Below are 23,799 nucleotides of genomic sequence, written 5' to 3'. Positions count from 1 at the left end.
GTAAGGGTGTGAGGATTACATGAAGTAACCCATGTAAATCAACAACTTGGACAATTCCTCTACTGGTAAATAGCAAGCAGTCCACAAATGTTAGTTATGCTATATAATAATGGTCTCTTGTAGGAAAAATAGAGCAAGAGAGAAGGCCAGCAACATAAGCAAGAGAATGATCCCCAAGTACCTGTTACATGGCACCATAAGTACTTTTTTTTCTGTAGATGATGGAAAGCCACAGAAGAATACTAAGTTTGGAAGAGTCAGAATGACGTTTTAATATTAGGATGACCACTCTATTAGCTAATATGTGAAGGATTGATTAAAAAATAATATGAGGGAGTCAAATTTAAAGAATGATGCTCATGGCAAGAACATAGGCAATAGTAGAGGGATAAAGAGGACACACTCATAATTGAAACTTTACACGGCAGTGTAGATAGGACTTTGCCAATGGCAAGGTACAGGGGGAAGTCCAGGATGACTCCCAAATTTCTGACCTGGTTACTCTGGTGATGGTGTTTCCAAAAAATTTAGATCCAGAGCAACAGTGTTCATGAGACACCGACTTGAAAATACTACCATCATTTAAATACTCAACAAAAATCTCATTCCTCCCAAGAGGAAGCACCTTGTCAAAATTCGTTTTTCAAAGCTGCCAACTGTTGCAGGTTAGCTTCCCAGGGACACAGACTCCATGACAGAGAGGAAGATGCTGGAATTTCATTAGGGAGTGTTCTTAGGATTTGTGGAAGAACGGGAGAAGAGCAGCGTACATGGAAACAGAGGTTTGTGATTCAGTCAGTAAAGGCTTCACAGCTCTATGTGGATCTCTGAGGCTGAGATAACTCTTCAGGTTTTCACTCGTTCTGGCAACTTTATGTCTTTATATATTACTATACAAATTGGGCAATAGTTTGGGCTGCACCAGAAAGGTCCATGACTTCACAGCAGGCAGCTTCCTCAGCCAAGGCACCTCCCCAAGAGAGCTGACAGGTGAGGGATATCAGGGGCCAGCGTCCCCAGGACCAAGGGCGAAATTGTCTTTATTCCTGAAGGGGGGTCTCTGTGGTGCATGACAGCATCTCTTCCACCAGCTTTTTGAACCTCACATTCTTTAAATTGTAGAAACCATTTTAACTAAGCTCTTGCTCTTTATTGCTTATTGTCACTTAGTGCTCAAACTCAGTCATTTTTCCCTTGACTGCAACTTTTTTTAATCCCCCTCTTTCTGTCCCAATACTACTAATTAGGAACACTCCTTCCCTGCCCTACTTGGAGTACATTCTCTCTCCATCTCTAAGAGCTACGTTAAAATCTATCTGTAGCTCGAGAAGAAAGCTTAGTTTCCCCAAAGATGTTTCTGCCTCCTAATATGTCTTATATCTTAGTGGTTCGTGATTGACTGATTTTGAAGGTGATTCTTACACAATACTGTCTCAACTTACGGCTTTGCAGTTCTTGCAGCCGTCTCTTCTTGTTTTGAATATAAATGTGTTTAAGCAGCCTACAACTATCTTTAGAGCTTCTCTATCCCACATTGGTTTCACTCATCTTTAAATTCTGGTAGACTTACACAGGGTACCATGGAGAGGCTAACTATTAGAGAGGCAGTTAAGAATACTTGCACAAATGCCTAGGTTTAAAGATTGGCTCTTTCCTTTACTAGATCTCTGAAATTGATTTTTTACTCATTATTCCTTGGTTCACCAATTTTTAAAGTAAAAGATAGTGTTGGTACCTGTTTATAGGCTTGCTATAAAGTTCTGAGTGACAGGATTTCATGTGGAGGAATTTTAAATAGTGCTGCCTCTTAGTAAGTACTCAGTACATTTTAACTATTATTTTTATATTACTCCTCCTAAATAGATGGATCAGAGTTACCTTTTTCACAGTTATATCCCCCCCAAAATTTGCATGATTTGTATTGTATTTGAACAAATAGATATAATACAATGTGGCAGGCACACATCATATAATATAAGCAATATATATTTGAAACAATGTGTTCTTATTATGTGTATGCTAAAAGTGAGTGATTTAATTTAACAAAATATGCTGTGTGTTAGTTAGTTATAACTTCTCAGGCTACAAAATTATTGGGGCCATAAATATTCGATAAACTTTTAAAAGGTATTTTTAAAACTTTTTAATTTTGAGATAATTGTAGATAGACATGCAGTTGTAATAAAAAATACAGAAATATCTGATATCTTTTGACCCAGTTTCCCCAATGGCAACATCTTGCATAACCATATTACAACACCATGTCCGGAACATTGACACCAAGGCAACCTGCTGACTTATTAAGATTTTACCAGTGTACATGCACTCATGTGTCTGTGTGTCTGCACATGTGTGATTTATTTTTATGAAATTTTATCACATGTGTAGATTCCTGCGACCACCAAGGCACAGAACAGGTCATCACAAGTATCTGTCATAGCCACAGCCACCTTCCTTTCTCCCCTGCAACCACTAATGTGCTTCTCTCTAATCCCTGGCAACCTCTAATATGTTCTCCATTTCTGTAGTTCTGCCATATCAAGCATGTTACATAAATGAATTCATAAAGCATGTAAACCTTTTAGACTGATTTTGTTTCCCATTCAGAATAACTCTCTTAAGAACCATCCAAGTTGTTGTGTGCATCAACAGTCTGTTCCTTTTTATTGGTGAACAGGACTACACAGTATGTATGGACCACAGTTTATTGAACCATCGCCTGTTGATTATTAAGAATAAAGCTGCTATGGACATTCACATACAGTTTTTTGTACATTTACAGGTTTTTGTGTGAACATATATTTTCATTTTTATGGCATAAGCACTTAAAAGTGCAATTGTTGAGCCATATATGAACACATGTTTAGTTTTGTAAGAAACTTTTCAGCTACTTTCCAGAGTGACTGTTGCATTTTAAATCTTTACCATCAATGTATGACTGATTTAGTTTCTCTGCATCTTTGCCAACATATGGTGTTTTTATTATGAATTTTATTTAGCCATTCTAATAAATGTGTAATGATAGCTCATTGTGGTTTTAACTTACATTTCCCTGATGGCTAATGATGTTGTAATAAATACTTGTGTTTTATTTTAAACTAGTTTTGCTAAAATAACCACTACCTTATTATATATAAGGTGTCATATAATAATTGTGCAAGCATGCTTATAGCTAAATCTATATAGCTAAACTTACATTTAAGGGAGATCACTGCATGACAACAGTGTCACTGGTCATGTATCGTGGATAAGCAAAGAAATAAACTGTTGTTTGTTTGAAGCCAAAAAAAAAGTTTTCAAAACTTACTAAGAAGCTATAGTAAATAAGTTAACATGGTGTCAACATAAGAAAAGACAAGGGGAGGACCTTCCAGATGGCGGAGGAGTAAGATGTGGAGATCACCTTCCTCCCCTCAAATCAAAAATACATCTACATGTGGAACAACTCCTACAGAACACCTACTGTATGCTGGCAGAAGACCTCAGACTTCCCAAAAGGCAAGAAACTCTCCACGTACCTGGGTAGGCCAAAAGAAAAAAAAAAAGAGACAAAAGAATAGGGACGGGGGCTTCCCTGGTGGCGCAGTGGTTGAGAGTCCGCCTGCCGATGCAGGGGACACGGGTTCGTGCCCCAGTCCAGGAAGATCCCACATGCCGCGGAGCGTCTGGGCCCGTGAGCCATGGCCGCTGAGCCTGCGCGTCCAGAGCCTGTGCTCCGCAACGGGAGAGGCCGCAACAGTGAGAGGCCCGCGTACTGCAAAAAAAAAAAAAAAAAAAAAAGAATAGGGACGGGACCTGCACCTCTGGGAGGGAGCTGTAAAGGAGGAAAGGTTTCCACACACTAGAAGCCCCTTCACTGGCGGGGACAGGGGGTGGCGGGGGGAAGCTTCGGAGCCACGGAGGAGAGCGCAGCCACAGGGGTGTGGAGGGCAAAGCGGAGAGATTCCCGCACAGGGGATCTGTGCCGACCAGCACTCACCAGCCCAAGGGGCTTGTCTGCTCACCCGCTGGGGCGGGCGGGGGCTGGGAGCTGAGGCTCGGGCTTTGGAGGTCGGATCCCAGGGAGAGGACTGGGGTTGGCTGCGTGAATACAGCCTGAAGGGGGCTAACGTGCCACAGCTAGCTGGGAGGGAGTCCGGGAAAAACTCTGGACCTGACTAAGAGTCAAGAGACCATTGTTTCAGGGTGCATGAGGAGAGGAGATTCAGAACACTGCCTAAACGAGTTTCAGAGACAGGTGCGAGCTGCAGCTCTCAGCGCAGACACAAGAGATGGGCATGAAACGCTAAGGATGCTGCTGCAGCCACCAAGAAGCCTGTGTGTAAGCACAGGTCACTATCCACACATCCCCTCCTGGGAGCCTGTGCAGCCCACCACTGCCAGGGTCCCATGATCCAGGGGCAACATCCGCGGGAGAACACATGGCGGACCTCAGGCTGTGGCAATATCATGCTGGCCTTTGCCACCACAGGCTCACCCCGCATTCTGTACCCTTCCCTCCCCCTGGCCTGAGTGAGCCAGAGCCCCGTAATCAGCCGCTCCTTTAACCCCCTCCTGTCTGGGCAGAGACAGATGCCTTCAGGCAACCTACAAGCAGAGGCAGGGCCAAATCCAAAGCTGAACCCCAGGAGCTGTGCAAAGAAGAGAAAGGGAAATTTCTCCCAGCAGCCTCAGGAGCAGCAGATTAAATCTCCACCTGCCTCTGTGGAACACCTGAATAGACAATGAATCATCCCAAAACTGAGATGGTGGACCTTGGGAACAACTATAGACTTGGAGTATGCTGTATGCAACTGACTAATTTCTGATTTATATGTTTATCTTAGTTTAGTTTTTAGCGCTTGTTATCACTGGTGGATTTGTTTATTGGTTTAGTAGCTCTCTTCTTTTTTTTATTACTTTTTAAATTTTTTATTTTAATAAATTTTTTAATTTTTTAAATTTTAATAACTTTTTAATTTTTTCTTTCCCCTTTTTTTATGAGTTGTGTGGCTGACAGGGGCTTGGTTCTCCAGGCGGGTGTCAGGCTTGCGCCTCGGAGGTAAGAGAGCCGAGTTCAGGATATTGGACCATGAAAGACCACCTGGCCCCACGTAATATCCATCAACGATAACTCTCCCAGAGATCTCCGTCTCAACGCTAAGATCCAGCTCCACTCAACGACCAGCAAGCTCCAGAGCTGGACACCCCATGCCAAACAACTAGCAAGACAGGAATACAGCCCCACCCATTAGCAGAGAGGCTGCCTAAAATCATAAGTTCACAGACACTCCAAAACACACCATCGGACTCAGTCCTGCCCACCAGAAAGACAAGATCCAGCCTCATCCATCAGAACACAGGCACCAGTTCCCTCCACTAGGAAGCCTACACAACCCACTGAACAAACCTTATGCACTGGGGGCAGACATCAAAAACAACGGGAAATATGAACCTGCAGCCTGTGAAAAGGAGACCCCAAACACAGTAAGTTAAGCAAAAGGAGCAGACAGAGAAATACACAGCAGATGAACAAGCAAGATAAAAACCCAGGCAGGATAGGGAGTGGTGATGGAGACGCAAGAGGCAGGGGATGTGGGGATATATGTATACGTGTAACAGATTCAGTTTGTTATACAGCAGAAACTAACACAAAAATGTAAAGCAATTATACTCCAATAAAATGTTAAAAAAAGAGCCATGTCCAGCCACAGAATAGAATAAAAATATAGAAAGAGACATGCATATATGGTCCCTTGATTTTAAATGAGAATGCCAAAGTAATTCAGAGGGGAAGGTTGGTCTTTTCAACAGATAGTACTGGAACAAGGAAACCCATCTGCAAAACCAAACCAGAACCTCATTTCCCAGTTAATACCTTAAAATTAGCTCTAAACGGACCACAAAAATAATTGTAAAGGTTAAAACAATAAAACCTTTTAAGAAAACCTTGGTGAATATTTTCTGTAACTTTGGGCTAGGTAAGGAGTTCTTAGATATGACAATAAAAGAAAATGATTAATTAGTCTTCATCAAAATTTTAAAAATTTTCTCTTCAAAAGACAACATTAAGAAAATGAAAAATCCAGCCATAGCTGAGGGGAAAACAATTTGAAAAGATGTGTTTGATAAAGGAGTTGTATCCAGAATATTTTTTAAATTTCTAAAACTCAATATGGAAGACAAACAGCCCAATAAAAATAAAACTGTGCAAAGAATTTGAATAGATACTTTTTCAAAGAATGTTAAGTAAGCACATGAGTCTGATGTACACTACGGTGAATATAGTAGTGTATTATATAGTTGAAAATTGCAAGGAGCGTAGATCTTAAATGTTCTCACCACAAACAAGGAATGTATTATGTGATGTGATGGAAATGTTAGCTAAGGCTATGGTAAGAATCATGTTGCAATATATAAGTGTATCACATCGGCACACTGTTTACCTTAAATTAATACAAAATTATATGTCAATTATATCTCAATAAAGCTGGAAATAAAGATGCTCAACATCATTAGTCATTTTGGAAATGCAAACAAAACCACTAAACATCCACTACAATGTCTAAAATTTTTAGAAGTGTTAGCAAAGATGTAGCCAGTGGAGATGTAAAATGCTATAGTCATATTGGAGAACGCTTGGACAGTTTCTCAGTAAGTTAAACATACATTCGCATTAAAACTCTGCACTTTCTCTCCTAGATAGCTATTTAAAGATATAAAAACATGTCCAAACACTTATACACCTATGTTCATAGAGGCATTATTCAAAATAGACAAAAATTGGAAACAAGCCAAATGTTCATCAACTGGTTAAAAGATGTACAAAATGTAGTATATCCATAGGATGGAATAGTACTCAGAAACAGAAAGGAATGAACTACCGATAAATGCAACAACATGGGTGAATCTCAGAAACATCATGCTAAATGAAAGAAGTCAGACACAGAAGATAACATATTATACAATTCTGTACATTTGGGATTTCTTGGAAAGGCAAAACTATATATAGAGAAGGCTGATCAGTGATTGTGTTAAAGAGAGGCAGCAGGGATCTACTGTGAATGTGCACAAGGAAACTTCTGGGGAATGGAAATATTCTAAAACTAGACTGTGTTGATAGCTACACAACTGAATAAGTGTATTAAATCTAATCATTTCTACTCCTAAATGGGCATGTTTTACCATAATTTAAAAAGATACATGCACCCCAATGTTCGTTGCAGTACTATTTACAATAGCCGTGGCATGGAAGCAACCTAAATGCCCATCAACAGAGGAATGGATAAAGAAGATGTGGTACATATACACAATGGAATATTACTCAGCCATAAAAAGGAACAATATTGTATCATTTGCAGAGACGTGGATGGACCTAGAGACTGTAATACAGAGTGAAGAGAAAAACAAATATATTAATGTGTATATGTGGAATCTAGAAAAATAGTATAGATGAATTTATTTTCAAAGCAGAAATAGAGACGCAGACATAGAGAACAAATGTATGGATACCAAGGTGGGGGGATGAACTGGGAGATTGGGATTGACATATATATACTACTATGTATAAAATAGATAACTAATGAGAACCTACTGTATAGCACAGGGAACTCTACTCGGTGCTCTGTGGTGACCTAAGTGAGAAGGGAATCCAAAAAAGAAGGGATATATGTATACGTGTGGCTGATTCACTTTGCTGTACAGCAGAAAGTAACTCAACAGTGTAAAGCAACTATACTCCAATACAAAAATTAAAAAATAATAAAATAAAATCAACCTACATTTTACCTCACATTCATTAGGATGGCTATCATAAAAAATAAAAATAAAAAACAGAAAATAACAAGTGTTAGCAATGATGTGGAGAAACTGAAATCCTCGAACACTGTGCAACCACTATGGAAACAGTCTAGTGGTTACTCAAAAAATTAAAAATAGAAATAGCATATGATTAAGCAATCCTGCCTCTGGGTATTCATCCAAAAGACTTGAAAGCAGGGTCTTGAAAAGATATTTGCAGAGTCGTGTTCATAGAAGCATTGTTCAAGATAGCCAAAAGGTAGGGGCAACCCAAGTGTCCATGGATGTATGAGTTAATAAGCAAACTGTAGTATATACATACAATGAATATGATTCAGCCTTAAAAGGGAAGGAAATCCTGTCAGACTACAACGTAGATGAACCTGGAGGACATGATGCTAAAAGAACAAACACTGCATGATTCCATTTATATGAGGTATTTAAAATAGTCAAACTCATAGAAACAGGAAGTAAAGTGGTATTTGTCAGAGTATGAGGGAAAGGGGGAAAGGGGAATTGCTGTTTAATAGCTATAGAATTTCAGTTTTGCAAGATGAAAAAGCTCTGTTGCACAGCAGTGTGAATCTACTTAAGACTATTATGCTGTACACTTAAAACGGTTACAATGGTAAATTTTGTGTTATGTGTTTTTCACTACAATTAAAACTTTTTAAAGGAAAAAAATAGGGGTGTTTTAAAATATTAAAAGAAGTTAAAAAACAAACAAAAAAATGAATGTATGGTGTGGTAATTGACACTAAGTAAGGAGAATTATACCAAAAACTATGGTTGTAAAAAGAGAGATTGTTTAAAGCCAGTCAGAGGAACAGAAAGATTTAAGAAAAAGTCTTTTTCTTTGCTTATTTTTTTCACTAGAGGTGTAACAGACTTTTCTTACAGCCACACTGAGACAGCTCTAGGCTTATTTCCAAGAATACCTCAAGGTCAATACCAAACATTATACCATAAGGACAAGATGGGCTGTCTTGGGATGTATACCATGCTCTTTAGAGTCTGAAACTCTTCAGCATCAGCTGACTTAGATTAGTTAGACATGTATATAGATTAGTGCCCTAAGCCTGCTGTAACCTGGTTTTGTCTGCTTTGTGATCAGGGAGATATGAAAGACCCTCTGGAAAATTTTGCCTGGGGTCTCCTGAAACCAAGACTTCTCTTACAGACTCTGGGAGTTCATAATCCAGAGACAAAGCACATTCTCTGCAACTGAGAAGGAAACTTGGGGAGCTGTACCTGGGAATCTAGTTGGTCCCCCAGACATGCTTATGGCTTCTTACTCTTACTGTATCGTATCCTGTATCTGTCTTAAAGACTTGTGTGAACACCCTGAAGGGTCTTGTGAGTCCTTTCAGTTTTCTGACCCTATGTAGTCAATGCAGAGAAGACGTAAAGATTGAGACATTTTGCATTTATTTTATAAAAATTTAAATCATATGATTTAAAGGTTTTCTTTTAATCTTACATATAGACTACTTTACAGCAGTGGCTCTCAACAGGCATGATTCTGCCCCCAGGAGATATTTGGCTATGTCCGGAGGTACTTTTGGATGTCATGAGTCATTTTTGGTTGTCACACGTGGGAATGGGTGCTACTGGCATGTAATGAAAATAAGCTGAGGTGCTGCTGAATATTCTGCATTGCACCCAACAACCACTGACCACAAAGGATTGTCTGGCCCAAACTGTCAATAATGACAAGGTTGAGAAAACCTGTTTGGCAGAGTGTAGGAGTTCAATAACCAAAATGTTTAATGTTACTGATGCAGAAAACTTCATGATCCAGTATTATAGCAATGTTTAAGTCTAAGAAATAGAGTTTGACCAATGTAATTTCAAACAACCAAAGATTTATTTAAATATAATACAGGTACTTTTCTGTGTTTCTTGAACACCAATGCACAGAAACACTACTTCAAATTGCTTTTATTTTTCCAACTACTTGCATTACAACTCACAGCTACTGTTGTGCTTTCTCTTCAAGTAGTTTTTCAGCCTATTTGAGAGTTAAAAGTTAATTAATAATTAATAAATAATTGATGATTTATTGAAATTGATAACAAAATATATTTGGGAAATCCCCAAATTTGGTGATTAAACAATATGATTCTAAATAACCCACATGTCAAAGAGGAAGACTTAAAATGAAATAAAAATATTTTTATGTGAATAAAATGAAAACACAATATATTAAAATTAGTTGAATGTATCAAAAGTAGCAACTCAGGGGAAATTTGTAACATTAAGTGTTTTTACTAGAAAAAATATGGCTTCAAATAAGTAATCTATATTTCCATCTAAGAAAGTAGAAAAAAGAGCACATTAAATGCAAAGCAAGTAGAAAGAAGGAAATAAAAATATAAGAATAGGCATCTATTAAATTAAAAACAGCAAAATAATACACCAATGAAAGCAAAAGCTACTTTGGGGAAAGGGTTTTTAAAAATTTAATCACTCTCTAGTGATTAAATCACTCTCTAGTCAGATCAATCAAAAAAAGAGAAATGATGCAAATTAGCAATATCATAAATGAAAGAGGGGACATCACTACACGCCATGTAGAAAGGAAAAGGAAGAAAATGTAATACTTTATGATCATTATTTGAATCATTGAATAAAATTAGCACTGTCTCATATACACAGACCAAGAAATCTCATTAAAAATATATTCTCTTGGGCTTCCCTGGTGGTGCAGTGGTTGAGAGTCTGCCTGCCAATGCAGGGGACACAGGTTCGTGCCCTGGTCTGGGAAGATCCCACATGCCGCGGAGCGGCTGGGCCCGTGAGCCATGGCCGCTGAGCCTGCGCGTCCAGAGCCTGTGCTCTGCAATGGGAGAGGCCACAACAGTGAGAGGCCCACGTACCGCAAAAAAAAAAAAAAAAAATTATATATATATATATATATATTCTCTTTACAACCATAGTTTTTGAAATACTTTTACTTGTTGTCTTAATTACCATGCCACACATTCATTATTTTTGTTTTTTAACTTATCTTAATGTTTTAAATATCTTTTGTCAGGTATACTTTGTTAGATGTGGTTTGCAAGTATTCTATCTCAATCTGTGGACCTGTAGATATGTATTCACCTAAAAGAAAATATAAGCAGTAGTATGAAGTCAAAAATTTCAACACACAATTCACCAGAGAAGATATACAGATGGCAAATAAGCACATGAAAAGATATTCAGCATCATTAGTCATCAGGGAAATGCAAAGTAAAACCCAAATGAAATACTCTTACCCTATACACATCTACTAGAATGGCTACAATCAAAGAAAAGAGAAAAAATAAAAACTTGCCAATTCCAAGTGCTGCCAAGATGCAGAATGGCTGGCACTCTGATACATTGCTATGGAAATGTACAACAGGACAGCCATTTTTGACAGTGTTGGAAGTTTCATATAACATTGACCATACATTTATATGACCCAGAAATCTCACTCCTCAGTATTTATCTAAGGGAAGTATAAAATTATGTTCATACAAAGTCTGTATAGGAATGTAGCATCTTAATTAATAATCATCAAAATCTGGAAACAAAGCCCAAATAATTTTCATCCAGTAAATGGCTTGAAATAAACAACAAATCCATACTGTTCAGCAATATAAAATAATGAAATATTGGTACACACAACATCATGAAGTCCTCTCAAATGCATTTTACTAAGTAAAAGAAGCCAGAGGCAACATGCTATATATTTCCATTCATGTGGCATTTTGGGAGGGGCACATAAGTGGTTGCCTATGGAAGAAGATTGACTAAAAGGGGCAGTGTGAGGGAATTTTGTGGTTGTAGATACATGAATTTTGCATATATCCAAACTCATAACACTCTATACCATAAAATGAAATTTAACCTATATAAATTAAAACGTAAATTATTTTTGTTTTTTATTAATGTGACTAGGCGTAGGGGTACTAAACAAATTATCCATGTTTAAACGGGTTAATGTCATTTCTGTAAGGCATTCTGCAGTGGGCCTTTAGTATTTTTTATTTCTCTTATGCAAATTTTAGTACAGTTTTTATCTTCCTCTTTGTCATTGTATTTTTTTTCTCAATACTTCCAGGTATGTTCGTAATGAGTGATATATCTTTCAATTTTCTATTCTCTTTCTTAGATAAATGCATTCATTCATTCAGACTTACTGTCAGGCAATTTGAAGTTTTCTCTTCTTTATTTTTCTTTGTTTTAATTTCACCCCTGCTTTTTAATTACTTTGCTGTTGTTGCTGCTGTTGCTGTACTTTTGTTTGATTCTTTGTTTATTGTAATTATCTAAATCATTTTATTTCGATTTCTTGAATTATTTGTTTAATCTCTTCTGAGAATAATAATTAAAATTGTATTTTGCTTTCCAAATCAAAAATAACAAAGTAATTCTAGTGAAGAATATGCAAGTGTATTTATCTTTAGAAAACATGTTGTCTCAAATAATTTATTAGAGGTTAATGTTAAAAATTTCATAATTCAAAATGATTCTCTAAAATCTTCTTGCCTAAAATTTTCCCCAAGTATTAATTAAACACTTTAATGAAATTTTAAGTAATATGAGTAGTCTACAGGGTTTTATTACCCCAATTGATTTCTTTATTATCTAAAAATATATATAATAAAATGGATAAATATGCATATAACAAGAAAGAGTTGTTACTGTTGACCTTACCTCTTTCATGTGTTCTAGGTTTCCTTTAAATGTCCTTCTGAGAGTTTTCTCAGATAGTTCTGCTTCCCTCTGATTTCCCTTGTGATTCAATTTTGATTAAGCAATAGCACTCATTTACCAAAAGATAGTAAAGATGCATAATTTTCTTTATCATCCTCTCTTCCTTAGGCTATGTTTTAAGTTCTATAATCTCATTAACTGGAGTACAAAAAAAGATGCAAAACTCTTCAAATAACTCCTTTAGCAGTTATTAGAGGACATCATTTTCAAAACAAATGTGTCGACTCTTATTTTCAACAGCATATCAGATCTATTTATTTTGTTGTTGCAATTTAGTTTTGCAATTTGGTCTCTGGTTTATTATCCCTGCCAAGCCCCATCCCTCTATTCTGTTCTATTTTGCTAAGGCCCTCTTTTGTTAATATTTCTTACAAGCCCAATTTATGAAACATACTTTAACTTCCCAGCAGTGAATGACTCAATTCAATACCTTTCAAAATGTGAGTCAAACACAGGCCATAGAATTTGAATTATTTAATAAAAATGATTAGATTCCTCTGTATCCCAAGGCATGATTGATCATGTCTGTGATGAGTTTCAGTGCATGTAAAAATACCTTCAGCACTTGTTATTTCTCTGATCTCTTGCAAAAGGAACAATCCACATCTGTGCCAATGGTTCTTTTCATTAGTCTCTCAGTGATCTGACTCTAATCACTCTCTTCTGCTGGGTAAATTATATTTACTATAGATAAAAGCTGACATTTTATAATGTCTACCAGTTACATTTCTGTAACTGCACTAAGGCAGCATTTGAAATCATTTGCCACACTTTTTCTATATTTGCAATTCTCTTTCTAAATCCCATTCTTTTTATCATAAGTAGGACAAGATGGAAAATTATGTAAATGTATGATTACTTTCATGATAAAATTAAGTTGTATAATTTTTCTAAAGCTGTGTAATATTCAATATATGTTTCAGGTCATGAAATTAATTTTGCCCTTGAAAATAAGAATATTGATATTTCATCTGAGGATGTATGGAGAATCAATAGCTGTAATATTTGCATCTACTTGTACCTTTTTATAGTTAACAAATGTTTTAACATCAAAAGACTCTGATCATTTTTAATAATGTTGGACATAGATGAAAGATCAAAAATATGTTGGAAAGAGAAGGGGGAAAGTGAAAATTTTATCTTGATACTGTTGAAACAGAAACTCCCAAAGTAATTTTATTGGTAAAATTTTCAATCATATTTTGATGCCCAAACCATTATAATAACTTTTCTTCTTTTCATCCAACATGATATTTTTACTTTGATACTGATAATTTTAATCATATCCCATCATTAACTATAAGTTCCTAAGGCTGATCACCTACACATTAACATTCAATGACAAGAGTGTTTTCAATCTATAACAGAAACACTTGCTTAAAAATATTATTACAGAATAAAATACTCATTGTTAATGAGAGTATCACATTCAGTAGTTTCTTCTGACCTGACCTAGGTTTATTTATATCAGTTTATCACTTAATAAAGCAAAACTGATAATGCAGTTTGTCTCTGTTCCCTAGATGAACTTTTATACTTCTCCATGACCAAAAGGATCCAAGAACCCTCAAATGATAAATTGTCATTGGCCCAGAAGATGGGATGCATGATAAGTCACAAATTAATGCCAGATATTTCAAAAGATACAGTGAAAGTAATATTTTGTAATATTCTGTAAAAAAAATAAACAGAAAATGGTTTTGGGTGGCCAAGCTCTGGCAAAAACTGGTAAAAATGAGACTATTGAAAAAAATTAAGAGCAACAAAATTGGTAGTTTTATTTAAACATGTCTTCTGTGTGCAAAATAGGGCTAGATGAAAATTTTTGTAACACTCTGAAGTCACTATACTTGCCTTGCTGCTGATATACTTTGCATTCAATAATTATTGTTTTGGATTTTATGTACATACTTGATCTTTAGTGCCATCAGAATTATGTTTTGTGTGAGGGCAATTCTCTTTTTTATATTTCTTGAGCAACTGTGTCATCCTCACTCTGCCATTAGGGGTTATCTCAACAGATATTTGGAGGTATTTGTTTAAGAAAAAGTTTGAAAATTACAGAATTCGGCTATCAACTCAAGAAGCTAGCAAAATAAGTGTATATCCCTTTAAAATAATAATAATAATAGCATAAAACAGTGGAATGGAAAGCAAAGAGAAAATAGAGAGGTTATATAACAGCTATTCTTTCAGAAAGCTACAAAACAAAAACATATCTAACTTGAAAAAGAAGAAACCAAAAAATAAATATGAAAAAAATTACATTAGTAATGGCAAAGATTACTAATGTAATTTGTAACTAAGTCAAATATGTGGATTCTATGAAAACCTTTGTGCCAATAAATTTGAAATATATTTGGGGAAATTTAAAAACAATTAATACTACTAAGTAACCGTAACAGAAAACAAAATTTTAATAAACCAATAACTCAAAATGTATATGGTAGACAGTAAATAGGGGTGAAGCATTCAGTGCTTCGCTGTAAATTATGATATTAATCATGGATTTTTCATAGATGCCTTTTATTGTGTTGAGGAGTTTCTCTTCCATACCTAGTTTGCTGAGTATCTTTATGATGAAAGCGTACTGCATTTTGTCAGATACTTTTTTTCCAAATCTGTTGAGATGATCATGTGATTTTTGCCCTTTATTCTGTTGGTATGATCTATTGCATTTGTTGATTTCTTTACACTAATCTTCATTCTAGGGATAATTCCTTCTTGGTCATGGTGCATAATCTCTTTTATATACTGCTAGATTCAGTTTGCTAGTATTTTGTTGAGATTTTTTTTGTTTCTATGCATAGGAGATATCAGTCTGTAATTTTCTTTTTTTGTCATGTCTTTCTCTGGTTATGGTATTAGGGTAATACTAGCCTCATAGAATGTGTTTGTAAGTGTTCCTTCCTCGAATATTTTTCAGAAGAGTTTGTGAAGTATTGGTATTAATTCTTTAAATGTTTGGTAGAAATCACCAATGAAGCCATATAGGCTTGGGTTTTCTTTGTGGATAGTTTGTTTCATTATTATTAATCTAATACCAATTAAATGCAGACTCTTTTGCAGGGGTTGTTCTTGAGACATGTCTCTGAGGTGTTGTTTTTTGTTTTTTTTCCCACCCCAGGAAGGCTTTTCTTAGCTGTTTCTCCATATTTCTTTCTGGAAAATTACATGGGCTGTGGTTTAACTTGTATCTTTCGTGAAGCTCCCAACCTCTTCTTAGTTACATACCACCAAATTCTCCTTCATTTTTTAGAGCACATTTAGACTTGAACTTCTCCACAATCTGTTTTAAATAAAGTCAATTCCATTGGGAAATTTTCAAAGCTATCTTATGGCCTGGCTTTTCCCCTAGGAAAAACTTCTAAGCCATAGTTCTGGAGCTGTGGGCAGAAACAGTGGCCTACTTCTCTCTAAGTGGCATCCCTGCTTTAGGAGCAGGGCACTCGGTCGGTGTGTAGCCTCTGGCCTTTTCAGCCTGTGTTTGCCAGCATAGATGCTCTACCCAGCAAGCAAGCTGTAGGGATGTGGTGGTAGAAGCTCCAGTATTCTTTATTCTCAACAGCTGTGCCTGAAGAGTGTGTATATATATATATGTGTGTGTGTGTGTGTGTGTGTGTGTGTGTATGTGTTTTATGAATATATATGATAGATAATGGTATTTCAACTGTTCTAACATCGTATATGGGAATTCCATGTCCAGAAAGGTACTGCGAGATGTTCTGTGGAGTGAAACAAGCAAAGGTGGTCAGATTTCAATAAAAAACCATTTGAAGCCTCTGGAAACTCTTCTAAGGTCATACGACAAATAAAGAAACGTATATTTTAGAAAATCTACTAAAGCTTGGTAGGAACAGCAAAAGTCAGTGTAATATGAACCACAACTCCCTCCCCTCCCCAGCCCAACCCCCAAGTTCAGCTTGACTGAATCTCCACTCCAGACAGGTATACCCTCTCTCCCCTATTTCTGATATCTTTCTGGGAGGATTGGACTTATTATTAGATCTTTCTCTACATATTTTTGGTTCTGTTTTAATTAAAAACTAAATATGTTTTTTGTACTTTCTATACTTTAAAGTCCATTACATTATTATATCTTTGTGTGTTTTACATTATATATCTAATTATTCTTGTAGAATACTGTATGTGTATATATTTATGTATATACACATATACAGATATATATATATATAACCTGATTTGCATTCTCATTCCATATTTAATTCCTTTCATTTTAGATGTTTTTATTTTACCTTATTTTACACATGATTGTCTTGGTAATATTTTTATTTTGTGTTTCCTTTGAGTCAAATTGGTAGTAGATAGAAAGTATTACCCTTTATGTGGTAAATTGCATTTTGCTGAGATACCAGCTTTAAAAATTAGGTCTCCCATTAGCAGTTAATATGTGTGAAATACTTTCCCACAAGGTCTGGCAAGAGAAGGTCAATATACAGAAATGAGTTTTTGGCCGTGATAATATGTTATACGTCTTTTTTTTTTTTTTTTTTTTTTTCGGAGCACAGGCTCCGGACGCGCAGGCCGAGCAGCCACGGCCCACGGGCCCAGCCGCTCCGCGACACGCGGGATCCTCCCCGACCGGGGCACGAACCCGCGTCCCCTGCATCGGCAGGAGGACTCTCAACCACTGCGCCACCAGGGAAGCCCTGTTATACGTCTTTAATTCACTGATTAGTTGTTACTCTACAGCCTTTTCTGAAACTTTCTATCACCTCCCATTCACTAGAATCATAGGTGATGAGTATGAGGTTCAGCCACTAGCAATGACTCTATGTATGAATTGAATTAAGGTAATAGTGATATTTGGAAATGCTATTCACTGAAGATTCTATTAACTCTCCAAAATGTTCTTACTGATTTAATCATTAGTGGTTTTATTGCTTCTAAAAGTAAATTCTCTGTAGAGCAAAAGAGGAAAACTTTAGTCAGATATTTGATGCGTTTTTCTACCTCCATTTTTTCTAGAGAGTTGAGTGTTTTCAAATGCTTTCCTTTTACATAAGAAATAATTTTGAAAACAGAGACATCATTTGTTTATAAAATTCTATCTGAAGCACTATATATTGTATCACAGGGAAAACTTTGCAGACAAAAATTCTTCTCTGAAATGTACTTAAGGTTTTCATTCTTTTTAATTTATCAGATTACCTATGCTCACTTTAACTTTCAATAGTTGATAATGGCTTTAGTTGCATTTATAGCTAAATAACTCATATTTCACAATTTTTAGAGGCAGGTAGGGCTAGCACATAAAACACTGTTATTAAGAGTTGTCTACTGTATGTACCTACTTTGATTGATTTTCACCCTCATCTCTACCTGTCAAAATTCTATATCTGGTGAAAGACAATGTTACAGAGTGAAAACTTATGCACATCCCTACCCCTAAGATTCATATGTTGAAGCCTTAATGTCCAATGTGATGATATTTGGAGGTTGCGCTCTTGTGAGTTAATTGGGTCATAAGGGTGGAGCCCTAATTATGGGATTAGTGCCCTTATAAGAAGAGACATGAGAGAGATGATCTCTTTCTCTCCACCATGTGAAGACATAGCAAGATGGCCCTCTGCTAGCCAGAAATGAGCTCTCACCAGGTACTGAATAGGTCAGCACCTTGATCTTGGACTCCCCAGCCTTCAGAACTATGAGAAATAAATGTCTGTTCTTTAAGCCACCCAGTTTATGGAATTCTGTTATAGCTGCCTGAGCAGACAAAGTCAGACAACTTAAATATAATATCACAAGAAATCTTAACTAATTCTTTCTCAAATTAATCAGGGACATTGATCACATTCTTCCTTCTTTTGCATTTATTTGTAAACATGTCTCCTCTCTCTTACAAGATGGTATATTCTTTTATGTTGAGAAGTTTTTAACTGACCCTTTATTACACTAGAGTTCTAGAATAATGTTTTGCACATATTAGATGTAACAATTATGTTGTTGAATTCAATTAGGAAGAATAATTTCAATATGACTTATGTAAACAGGTATTATAACAAAGTTAAATTCTGATTAGTTTTATTCCCTCTGTTTTTCCAGTTAGTTAAAAAATTTAAAAAGTTTTTTAAATGGTATGTTTTTAATAAAGATAGAAAACATAGTATATTGGATTTCATTTTTGATAAGGGATCTGATGAAGAGAGTTGATAATTCATGGTAGCTAGATGAAATATTCTCAATTAAATATACTTTATTATATATAACTTATTATAGATAAAAATGTTATAAACTATACAGGATTATAAAAATCTTTGAAAGAGTTACCACATAACTTCTCATAATATTCTAAGGCTGCCCTTTAGGATGTCTGTCTTATGACTTTCTCAATGGAAGAGACTATAATAAAGAAAGGGTGTACCGAATTTTCTTTCAGGAGCTCTAAGCCTTCAAGCATTTTAAGAGATTTATGTTAAAGAAAATGTATGTCATACATATAAAAAATGTAGATTATATATCAATATTAAGTATTCATACATATGAAGTATAAATGCAAATTTTGAGATCCCTGTCCAGTGAATTATCTTAATAGAAAATATGTATAGGAAAGCAAAATGAAATAGAAGATTGCTTAGCTAACATTTAATTGGAGCAAATAATTTTAGTATGGTGATCAATGTAAAAAATTATAACACATGCACATAGTTTGATTTTTCTTCTAAAAATCTACAGAAATGTGAAAGCGTATGTTATATAACGCCTCCTCTATACACACGTTTGGGTAATTCTCTTCCAGTCTGACTCTGGGCTTGGCCATATGACTTTCCTTGTTCAATTGGTTATCTGCAAACATAAGGAAAGCAGAGAAATGTAAAGTAATTGTATGTTGGGGCATTTCCTCTCTTGCTTATAGAATGTCTTCTTCTACCATGCGAACTAGCCATGGCAGATTAGCTGAACGAGAGACCAAGTAGAGAGTGGTTCCAGACATCCCTGTTATTCCACCTTTTTCAGCTGAGAACCCACATATATGAGTCAGATAAGTTAGCCCCTACTAGATCAGCCAGCCCCAGGTTGGCCAACTCAGGCTAGAAGCATGCACAGGCAACACACAGAAATATGAAAGTGATAAATGCTTTTAGGGGGCAGGGCACTAGGTTTTGCAGTGATTTGTTACAACTGATATTTACATTCCCCATCATTATTAATTTTATTCTGCCTAAATGTATTCTACCTCGATTGTTATTTTGCATGATGTGACATAAACAGGACAAACACATAACCTAGATTCCAAGATCAGGCATTCCTGATATGGGTTGGCCAGTGACTAAATTAGTCACTTAGGCATCATTTATAATTTAACTGTAATTTTTTAATTTATTTTTTATTTATTTTATTTTTGGCTGCGTTGGGTCTTCATTTCTGTGCACAGGCTTTCTCTAGTTGCAGCAAGCGGGGGCTACTCTTCATTGCGGTGCGCAGGCTTCTCATTGCAGTGTCTTCTCTTGTTACGGAGCATGGGCTCTAGGTGTGCGGGCTTCAGTAGTTGTGGTGCACAGGCTTAGTTGCTCCACGGCATGTGGGATCTTCCCGGACCAGGGCTCGAACCTGTGTCCCCTGCATTGGCAGTCAGACTCTTAACCACTGCACCACCAGGGAAGCCCTTAACTGTAACTTTTACATTGTTGTTTTCTTTGTCTGTCAACGTATAATCAGGCCAAAAAAATCTGACTAGTTAAAATTTACCATTTGCTGAAAGCAGTACTGGGAGTGAATAAAAAAAGACAGAAGGTGTTTCAGCAGCAACAACCCTAAAGTGATAGCAAGTGTTAATATTATTCATTCATAACGGATTCCTTTCATAGTGAGAGAATGTTTCCTAATCTGTCAATAAATACTGTTTATTGTAACTGTTCATATGCGAACAGTTATTCTAATGGTGTGGATTTACAGTGCCATATTTAAGGAGCTAGCCATACAGAATGTATTAATATAAACTTGTTAAAAGTTATGATAAAACATCTTTAAATTTTAAGTTGATACCATAATCAGGTAACAGTTCCTTTGATAGTCTCCATTCCTAAGAAGATATTTTTATCAATGGCACCATTAGCACATGAGTATTATTAACAAAAAGAGTATTGCTGAAAAGATTCTGGAGGAATGAATGCAGCAACAGAAAAGGTTCAATTGCCAAAAAAAAACGAAAGCCACTCTAGTTATTTTTAACCAAGAGATATTTTGATGCATGGAGCCGGATGCTTTTAAACTTTGCTTTCATTTCTAGATATTTTGTTTGTTTCTTTATCAAAATGATCTGTTCTTTTAAAAATGCGATCCCATTTTATTCCGGGGCGGGGAGAGGGACTTTTGTATAACTTAAAACTACATGTACTTATGCTATTTTCAGTTTGTTATTTAATTTTTATTTCTTTAAGTAAAGTTTTTCTGTGTTCTGTCTATAATTTTTCATCACAATGCTGCTTTTTCTTTCTCTTGATATGTGTTATTTTTTTTAGCAAGTGTGGTTTACATGAATTTGTTTGGTTGCCTGCCATTTGTTTTGATGGGGTCTTCTACGTTTAATGGACAAAACTTTTTTTCCTATAGAGTAGATGTAGATTTTCTTTGTACTCTCACAGGAGATTTTTAACAACTCTGGACCACTTTTTGTTAATTTCTCATCATTTGAATCCTGCACCTGGGGGTGGCATAAATTTTGGTTCACTACCTCCTGCACAGATTTGAGATTTTTACTCCACACAAAGGAATTTTTTTTCTGTTTTTTTTCTTTTTTTTCTCGGAGTTCTGTGTGTATGATATACCTTCTTCATCCTTCACCAGATACACTGAGTAGGGATATTTTAGTTCCTATTAAATGGATGGTAGTGCATTTTGGAGATCCAACTTTTATGGAGGATGTAATTTGTTCTGTGACTTATCCTGACCATTGGCTGAATCTATAGTCTCTGTGCCCAAAATTCCTACTCCCAGTTATCAGCTTCTCGGCACCGTGGTGTCAGCTTCTCACTTATTCATCTCTGAGTTCCCAATTTAATTTTATACCTAAAATTTTTAATTACAAATTATCTTAAATAGTATTTCTATTTGCTTGTGGATAGAGATGGCATGCTGCATCACTTTATTTTTCCATTTTACAGAAAATTTTCTTACTTGCTCTGAAAATATTATGTAAATGTAAAACATGTAAGTGTATAATGTTTTTTCTAAATCCTCAGTGTATAATTTTTACACACAAATTATAAAACTCTATTTAAAGTTCCAATAGAATCAACACAAATTGATTAAATGCACATTAAAGAAATTCAAATCTGTGTCTAGAGTGTTGAACAATCAATGACAATATGTAATATATTAACCCTGACCTCAAAGTGATAAAGATAAATTAACCAAATATAGCAGATAAAACATAAACATAAATCAAAGTATTTTTATGTATACCTTTTGATCTTTACCACTTCTCAATGTGAAAATTTTCAAATCACACAGAGTAAAATTTCAAAATTAGTCTTCTTCACAGTCCATAGAATGAATTGACCTTATTTGAACATTTTTTAGTAAAAGAAAATTCACTATTTTGCCATGTTATGCATTTTATTGTTGGTTAGCTCTCATTTTAGAATTCTCAGAATAAGTTTTTATATACCTCCCTACAACAGTCATCCTAATTGTGCCTTGTGGATAAAAAAGGAATGAGTCTGTTTCTTTCCCACATAAAGATTATTCAAAAATTTGGAGAAAACTATCCTTATTCTAAATATTAAGTACCCTAACCCTCTCATAATTCCTCAGATAAAATTGTTTCCAAAGTTTTATCCATCTGCTCACTTGTCCAGTTTCTTGAGTTAATTTTAAATTTCAGTATCTAAAATTAATGCAGTACTCTGTAGGTAGCTCAGTCTACACAGAAAGTAATTTTACCTCCTTTGAAGTAGACACTATTATATCAAATTACATTAAATTTGCATTTTCTCTTTCAATGACTTTTCATTTGAACAAGCTATCTTCACACAGGCCTTCTTATTCTCTCTTGCTATTGATCCTAATGCTGAAATCCCTCCCTCACTCTCTGTCTCTGTCTAGTGCTTATTTTGTGCTTCATCAGATGAAAGAATGAGTAAAACATAATTTATTTCTTATAATTCTGGCTATCTTCTCTACTATGTCTTCCATTATATTTTTAATTGAACTTTTATTTGCAACCTTCTTCTACCTACTCTTAGCTTTTATTTTTTCAAAATGATTTAAACCTACTTAAAATAATTATTTCAATAAATATTATTTATTTTCTTTTTTGGCTGCTGAAATTGATTTTGTAAGGATAATAATAAAGTAAAATAAAATGATACCATTATACTTATAATCCCGTATTATTGGGCAGAAATTATGTCTAGAAGTTAGTTTTATGACCTCCTAATCTGCCCTTGCAATTATTTCAGTTTGTTATTATTAACATTATTATTTTCACTACCATTACTAATTGTATTATCTTTATCAGGAAATATCTATAATTTTACCATGTTGGAAAAAGTCATTATTTTGTTATACATTAAGTCTTTACATTTTTCCCCATTTAACATATGTTAAATAAACTACTGTTGAAGTTTTTCTCAGTAATAGATTATAAGTGGCATATTTGGGGCTACGTATGTCTTGATACATGAATTTTTTCACTTTATGTTATCTCACGCTCTTTTAGGTTTCAGTTCTATATAAATGCCTGATAAGTCCATATGTGAAAAAGACTCAAAATATGTATCATATATGTTCATGTATACTGTAATAACCTGAATTTTTAGTTTTTCCTTCTAAAAGTGCTAAGTATGAGAGTTGTAATTAGATAGAAAACATTTTACTCAGGTAGATAACATTTCTATACAAAATATAGTCTCACATATGTGCTTTTTCTAAATCATGTTGACTCTAAGAACTTAAATCACAACTGAGATATGATTACATTTCTTGATGTGATTTTTGACAAAGGCTGTGGCTCTTCCCACAAGCTAGGATTTGGTCTTTGCTGCATTTGTCTGGTTTCTTTCCACTGAAAGTAACAGAATACCAATACAACCAGAAGAAGGAGCAGGAGACACAATGTTATTTTTTGTACATATTTAGAGTGCATTGTTGGATAAATAGATAGAGTGATTCTAAGATTCAAACAAATATTGCTAAAGAGGAGCAACTAAAGAGGAATATTAAAAAGCAGGCTGCAAGTTGGCATTGTGCAGTGAAGGGCACTTTTGAGCTCTCCCTTGTTGAAATTCCACTACTGTTATACCCAAACAT

The 23,799-nt window shown here is 35.4% G+C and overlaps 1 long non-coding RNA gene across 1 annotated transcript in view; it reads left to right on the top strand.

The window, feature by feature from the left end:
• The window catches only part of LOC125963903 (uncharacterized), a 114,370-nt gene extending 103,679 nt beyond the window's left edge, over window positions 1–10,691 (top strand). The window contains exon 2 of the long non-coding RNA XR_007476334.1: window positions 10,526–10,691. This is a non-coding gene — a long non-coding RNA (uncharacterized LOC125963903). The remainder of the gene's footprint in view (window positions 1–10,525) is intronic.
• Window positions 10,692–23,799: the final 13,108 nt, after the last annotated feature.

This window comes from Orcinus orca, chromosome 3 (genome assembly GCF_937001465.1).
Source record: "Orcinus orca chromosome 3, mOrcOrc1.1, whole genome shotgun sequence".
In the NCBI taxonomy this organism is placed as follows: Eukaryota; Metazoa; Chordata; class Mammalia; order Artiodactyla; family Delphinidae; genus Orcinus; species Orcinus orca.
This window is presented reverse-complemented; position numbering and strand designations above follow the sequence as displayed.